Source organism: Bufo gargarizans, chromosome 11 (genome assembly GCF_014858855.1).
Source record: "Bufo gargarizans isolate SCDJY-AF-19 chromosome 11, ASM1485885v1, whole genome shotgun sequence".
Lineage (NCBI taxonomy): Eukaryota > Metazoa > Chordata > Amphibia > Anura > Bufonidae > Bufo > Bufo gargarizans.
Genome location: NC_058090.1, coordinates 80,032,077 through 80,040,150, shown reverse-complemented (window position 1 = coordinate 80,040,150; position 8,074 = coordinate 80,032,077).

Sequence of the window (8,074 nt, the reverse complement as noted above, 5' to 3'; positions counted from 1 at the left end):
TTCACGTCAGCCACCACTGCAACAGTCCATTGGCATATATTTAGGCCCAGCACCCAGGCAGAGGAGGGAGGTCCCGTAACAGAGAATCTGTCTTCATGTCAGCAGAGAATTAGTCTGCATGTCATAGCAGAGAATGAGGCTTCACGTCAGCCACCACTGGAACAGTCCATTCTCAGATATTTAGGCCCCGGCACCCAGGCAGAGGAGAGAGGTCCCGTAACAGAGAATCTGTCTTCATGTCAGCAGAGAATTAGTCTGCATGTCATAGCAGAGAATGAGGCTTCACGTCAGCCACCACTGCAACAGTCCATTGGCATATATTTAGGCCCAGCACCCAGGCAGAGGAGAGAGGTCCCGTAACAGACAATCTGGCTTCATGTCAGCAGAGAATCAGTCTGCATGTCATAGCAGAGAATCAGGCTTCACGTCACCCACCACTGCAACAGTCCATTGTCATAAATTTAGGCCCAGCACTAGTGTTGAGCGGCATGTCCCATATTCGAATTCGCGAAATTTTGTGAATATTCGAAAGAATATTCGTAAAATATTCGCGATTATTCAAATTCGTTATTATTTCGCATATGCGATAATTCGAATTATCGCATAATACATATGCTATGCAAAATTCACATGTGCGCTAATGAAATCGCCTTACGAAGATTCGCAACTCAATTCAATCACTAATGTATGAATGCAATGCCCTTTGCCTCTGTTCTGGGACAAGTGTAGATATTCGCATGTGCGCTAATAAAATCGCCTTACGAAGATTCGCACCTCAATCACTTTCTAGGGAATGTGAGACTTTTGGGAATCAATCGAGATACAGTGGGGGGTGATGACAGTAGTTGACAGAGTACAGATCAATGTAATCTGTAAGGTGGAAAGTAAAATAAAAAATACGAATATTCGTAAATCGACTTTTACGAAGTTCTACGTATTCGCGAATATGGTGCTATACTATATGAATGCACAGGCCTTTGCCTCTCTGTTCTGGGGACAAGTGTAGATATTTGCATTTGCGTTAATAAAATCGCCTTACGAAGATTCGCAGCTCAATTCAATCACTAATGTATGAATGCAAAGCCCTTTGCCTCTGTTCTGGGACAAGTGTAGATATTCGCATGTGCGCTAATAAAATCGCCTTACGAAGATTCGCAACTCAATTCACTAATGTATGAATGCAAAGCCCTTTGCCTCTGTTCTGGGACGTGCCGATATTCGCATGTGCGCTAATAAAATCGCCTTACGAAGATTCGCGCCTCAATCACTTTCTAGGCAATGTGAGTAAGATCTGAGCTGTTGGACCTTTGGGAAACAATCAATTATATGTGTACTGTAATTTTGTGGGGGGGGGGGGGGGGAAACAAAAAACGAATATTCGTTTTTACGAATATATAGCACTATATTCGAAATATTCGCGAAATCGCGAAGTTGCGATATTCGCGAAAAAAATTTGCTTTTCGAATATTCGCGCTCAACACTACCCAGCACCCAGGCAGAGGAGAGAGGTCCCGTAACAGAGAATCTGGCTTCATGTCAGCAGAGAATCAGTCTTCATATCATAGCAGAGAATCAGGCTTCACGTCACCCACCACTGCAACAGTCAATTGTCATAAATTTAGGCCCAGCACCCAGGCAGAGGAGAGAGCTCCCGTAACAGAGGATCTGGCTTCATGTCAGCAGAGAATCAGTCTGCATGTCATAGCAGAGAATGAGGCTTCACGTCACCCACCACTGCAACAGTCCATTGGCATATATTTAGGCCTAGCACACAGGCAGAGCAGAGAGGTCCCGTAACAGACAATCTGGCTTCATGTCAGCAGAGAATCAGTCTGCATGTCATAGCAGAGAATGAGGCTTCACGTCACCCACCACTGCAACAGTCCATTGGCATATATTTAGGCCTAGCACACAGGCAGAGCAGAGAGGTCCCGTAACAGACAATCTGGCTTCATGTCAGCAGAGAATCAGTCTGCATGTCATAGCAGAGAATGAGGCTTCACGTCACCCACCACTGCAACAGTCCATTGGCATATATTTAGGCCTAGCACACAGGCAGAGCAGAGAGGTCCCGTAACAGACAATCTGGCTTCATGTCAGCAGAGAATCAGTCTGCATGTCATAGCAGAGAATGAGGCTTCACGTCACCCACCACTGCAACAGTCCATTGGCATATATTTAGGCCTAGCACACAGGCAGAGCAGAGAGGTCCCGTAACAGACAATCTGGCTTCATGTCAGCAGAGAATCAGTCTGCATGTCATAGCAGAGAATGAGGCTTCACGTCACCCACCACTGCAACAGTCCATTGGCATATATTTAGGCCTAGCACACAGGCAGAGCAGAGAGGTCCCGTAACAGACAATCTGGCTTCATGACAGCAGAGAATCAGTCTGCATGTCATAGCAGAGAATGAGGCTTCACGTCAGCCACCACTGCAACAGTCCATTGGCATATATTTAGGCCTAGCACACAGGCAGAGCAGAGAGGTCCCGTAACAGACAATCTGGCTTCATGACAGCAGAGAATCAGTCTGCATGTCATAGCAGAGAATCAGGCTTCACGTCAGCCACCACTGCAACAGTCCATTGTCATAAATTTAGGCCCAGCACCCAGGCAGAGGAGAGAGGTCCCGTAACAGAGAATCTGGCTTCATGTCAGCAGAGAATCAGTCTTCATATCATAGCAGAGAATCAGGCTTCACGTCACCCACCACTGCAACAGTCAATTGTCATAAATTTAGGCCCAGCACCCAGGCAGAGGAGAGAGCTCCCGTAACAGAGGATCTGGCTTCATGTCAGCAGAGAATCAGTCTGCATGTCATAGCAGAGAATGAGGCTTCACGTCACCCACCACTGCAACAGTCCATTGGCATATATTTAGGCCTAGCACACAGGCAGAGGAGAGGTTCATTCAACTTTGGGTAGCCTCGCAATATAATGGTAAAATGAAAATAAAAATAGGATTGAATGAGGAAGTGCCCTGGAGTCCAATAATATATGGTTATGGGGAGGTAGTTAATGTCTAATCTGGACAAGGGACGGACAGGTCCTGTGGGATCCATGCCTGGTTCATTTTTATGAACGTCAGCTTGTCCACATTGGCTGTAGACAGGCGGCTGCGTTTGTCTGTAATGACGCCCCCTGCCGTGCTGAATACACGTTCAGACAAAACGCTGGCTGCCGGGCAGGCCAGCACCTCCAAGGCATAAAAGGCTAGCTCTGGCCACGTGGACAATTTAGAGACCCAGAAGTTGAATGGGGCCGAACCATCAGTCAGTACGTGGAGGGGTGTGCACACGTACTGTTCCACCATGTTAGTGAAATGTTGCCTCCTGCTAACACGTTGCGTATCAGGTGGTGGTGCAGTTAGCTGTGGCGTGTTGACAAAAGTTTTCCACATCTCTGCCATGCTAACCCTGCCCTCAGAGGAGCTGGCCGTGACACAGCTGCCTTGGCGACCTCTTGCTCCTCCTCTGCCTTGGCCTTGGGCTTCCACTTGTTCCCCTGTGACATTTGGGAATGCTCTCAGTAGCGTGTCTACCAACGTGCGCTTGTACTCGCGCATCTTCCTATCACGCTCCAGTGCAGGAAGTAAGGTGGGCACATTGTCTTTGTAGCGTGGATCCAGCAGGGTGGCAACCCAGTAGTCCGCACAGGTTAAAATGTGGGCAACTCTGCTGTCGTTGCGCAGGCACTGCAGCATGTAGTCGCTCATGTGTGCCAGGCTGCCCAGGGATAAGGACAAGCTGTCCTCTGTGGGAGGCGTATCGTCATCGTCCTGCCTTTCCCCCCAGCCACGCACCAGTGATGGACCCGAGCTGCGTTGGGTGCCACCCCGCTGTGACCATGCTTCATCCTCATCCTCCTCCACCTCCTCCTCATCCTCGTCCTCCTCGTCCTCCAGTAGTGGGCCCTGGCTGGCCACATTTGTACCTGGCCTCTGCTGTTGCCAAAAACCTCCCTCTGAGTCACTTCGAAGAGACTGGCCTGAAAGTGCTAAAAATGACCCCTCTTCCTCCTCCTCCTCCTCCTCCTCCTGGGCCACCTCCTCTTCCATCATCGCCCTAAGTGTTTTCTCAAGGAGACATAGAAGTGGTATTGTAACGCTGATAACGGCGTCATCGCCACTGGCCATGTTGGTGGAGTACTCGAAACAGCGCAACAGGGCACACAGGTCTCGCATGGAGGCCCAGTCATTGGTGGTGAAGTGGTGCTGTTCTGTAGTGCGACTGACCCGTGCGTGCTGCAGCTGAAACTCCACTATGGCCTGCTGCTGCTCGCACAGTCTGTCCAGCATGTGCAAGGTGGAGTTCCACCTGGTGGGCACGTCGCATATGAGGCGGTGAGCGGGAAGGCCGAAGTTACGCTGTAGCGCAGACAGGCGAGCAGCAGCAGGATGTGAACGCCGGAAGCGCGAACAGACGGCCCGCACTTTATGCAGCAGCTCTGACATGTCGGGGTAGTTGTGAATGAACTTCTGCACCACCAAATTCAGCACATGCGCCAAGCAAGGGATGTGCGTCAAATTGGCTAGTCCCAGAGCTGCAACGAGATTTCGCCCATTATCACACACCACCAGGCCGGGCTTGAGGCTCACCGGCAGCAACCACTCGTCGGTCTGTTGTTCTATACCCCGCCACAACTCCTGTGCGGTGTGGGGCCTGTCCCCCAAACATATGAGTTTCAGAATGGCCTGCTGACGTTTACCCCGGGCTGTGCTGAAGTTGGTGGTGAAGGTGTGTGGCTGACTGGATGAGCAGGTGGAAGAAGAGGAGGAGGAAGCCGAGAAGGAGGAGGTGGCAACAGGAGGCAAAGAATGTTGCCCTGCGATCCTTGGCGGCGGAAGGACGTGCGCCAAACAGCTCTCCGCCTGGGGCCCAGCTGCCACTACATTTACCCAGTGTGCAGTTAGGGAGATATAGCGTCCCTGGCCGTGCTTACTGGTCCACGTATCTGTGGTTAGGTGGACCTTGCTACAGATGGCGTTGCGCAGTGCACACTTGATTTTATGGGATACTTGGTTGTGCAGGGAAGGCACGGCTCTCTTGGAGAAGTAGTGCCGGCTGGGAACAACATACTGTGGGACAGCAAGCGACATGAGCTGTTTGAAGCTGTCTGTGTCCACCAGCCTAAATGACAGCATTTCATAGGCCAGTAGTTTAGAAATGCTGGCATTCAGGGCCAGGGATCGAGGGTGGCTAGGTGGGAATTTACGCTTTCTATCAAATGTTTGTGAGATGGAGAGCTGAACGCTGGCGTGTGACATGGTTGAGACGCTTGGTGACGGAGGTGGTGGTGGTGGTGGTGTTGGTGGTACATCCCCTGTTTGCTGGGCGGCAGGTGCCAACGTTCCTCCAGAGGCGGAGGAAGAGGCCGAGGCGGCAGCAGCAGAATAGGCCGAGGCGGCAGCAGCAGAAGAGGTAGCAGGGGGAGCCTGAGTGACTTCCTTGGTTTTAAGGTGTTTACTCCACTGCAGTTCATGCTTTGCATGCAGGTGCCTGGTCATGCAGGTTGTGCTCAGGTTCAGAACGTTAATGCCTCGCTTCAGGCTCTGATGGCACAGCGTGCAAACCACTCGGGTCTTGTCGTCAGCACATTGTTTGAAGAAGTGCCATGCCAGGGAACTCCTTGAAGCTGCCTTTGGGGTGCTCGGTCCCAGATGGCGGCGGTCAGTAGCAGGCGGAGTCTCTTGGCGGCGGGTGTTCTGCTTTTGCCCACTGCTCCCTCTTTTGCTACGCTGTTGGCTCGGTCTCACCACTGCCTCTTCCTCCGAACTGTGAAAGTCAGTGGCACGACCTTCATTCCATGTGGGGTCTAGGACCTCATCGTCCCCTGCATCGTCTTCCACCCAGTCTTGATCCCTGACCTCCTGTTCAGTCTGCACACTGCAGAAAGACGCAGCAGTTGGCACCTGTGTTTCGTCATCATCAGAGACATGCTGAGGTGGTATTCCCATGTCCTCATCATCAGGAAACATAAGTGGTTGTGCGTCAGTGCATTCTATGTCTTTCACCGCTGGGGAAGGGCTAGGTGGATGCCCTTGGGAAACCCTGCCAGCGGAGTCTTCAAACAGCATAAGAGACTGCTGCATAACTTGAGGCTGAGACAGTTTCCCTGGTATGCATGGGGGTGATGTGACAGACTGATGGGGTTGGTTTTCAGGCGCCATCTGTGCGCTTTCTGCAGAAGACTGGGTGGGAGATAATGTGAACGTGCTGGATCCACTGTCGGCCACCCAATTGACTAATGCCTGTACCTGCTCAGGCCTTACCATCCTTAGAACGGCATTGGGCCCCACCATATATCGCTGTAAATTCTGGCGGCTACTGGGACCTGAGGTAGTTGGTACACTAGGACGTGTGGATGTGGCAGAACGGCCACGTCCTCTCCCAGCACCAGAGGGTCCACTAACACCACCACGACCATGTCCACGTCCGCGTCCCTTACTAGATGTTTTTCTCATTGTTATGGTTCACCACAACAACAAATATATTATTTGGCCCAATGTATTGTATTCAAATTCAGCGGGATATAAATTTGAGGCCTAGTATTTAGGCGCTGGGTGACCGGTATGGATTTAGTGACAGAATTAGACTTGGAAATGCACAGAAGCGTGTGTGTGTGAAGTTATTCTGAATGACCCAATGTGCACCTTGAATATTATATACCCTTTTAGGGATAGATTTCAAATAGCTCTGATATAGCAGAAACCACTAAATTATGAAATTGCTAAATTGGGAATTGTACTTCAACCCAGAACAAAAAATGTGCTTTGACGGACACTAAATATCTTGCCCAGCAACAACAGTACAGCGGTGGGTAACGAGAGATTTAGAGGGAATTAAATTTGAGGCCTAGTATTTAGGCGCTGGGTCACCGGTATGGATTTAGTGACAGAATTAGACTTGGAAATACACAGTAGCGGGTGTGTGTGAAGTTATTCTGAATGACCCTATGTGCACCTTCAATATTATATACCCTTTTAGGGATAGATTTCAAATAGCTCTGATATAGCAGAAACCACTAAATTATGAAATTGCTAAATTGGGAATTGTACTTCAACCCAGAACAAAAAATGTGCTTTGACGGACACTAAATATCTTGCCCAGCAACAACAGTACAGCGGTGGGTAACGAGAGATTTAGAGGGAATTAAATTTGAGGCCTAGTATTTAGGCGCTGGGTCACCGGTATGGATTTAGTGACAGAATTAGACTTGGAAATGCACAGAAGCGTGTGTGTGAAGTTATTCTGAATGACCCAATGTGCACCTTCAATATTATATACCCTTTTTGGGATAGATTTCAAATAGCTCTGATATAGCAGGAACCACTAAATTATGAAATTGCTAAATTGGGAATTGTACTTCAACCCAGAACAAAAAATGTGCTTTGACGGGCACTAAATAACTTTCCCAGCTACAACAGGACAACGGTAACGAGAGATTTAGAGGGATTTAAATTTGAGGCCTAGTATTTAGGCGCTGGGTGACAGGTATGGGTTTAGTGACAGAATTAGACTTGGAAATACACAGTAGCGGGTGTGTGTGAAGTTATTCTGAATGACCCTATGTGCACCTTCAATATTATATACCCTTTTAGGGATAGATTTCAAATAGCTCTGATATAGCAGAAACCACTAAATTATGAAATTGCTAAATTGGGAATTGTACTTCAACCCAGAACAAAAAATGTGCTTTGACGGACACTAAATATCTTGCCCAGCAACAACAGTACAGCGGTGGGTAACGAGAGATTTAGAGGGAATTAAATTTGAGGCCTAGTATTTAGGCGCTGGGTCACCGGTATGGATTTAGTGACAGAATTAGACTTGGAAATGCACAGAAGCGTGTGTGTGAAGTTATTCTGAATGACCCTATGTGCACCTTCAATATTATATACCCTTTTTGGGATAGATTTCAAATAGCTCTGATATAGCAGAAACCACTAAATTATGAAATTGCTAAATTGGGAATTGTACTTCAACCCAGAACAAAAAATGTGCTTTGACGGACACTAAATATCTTGCCCAGCAACAACAGTACAGCGGTGGGTAACGAGAGATTTAGAGGGAA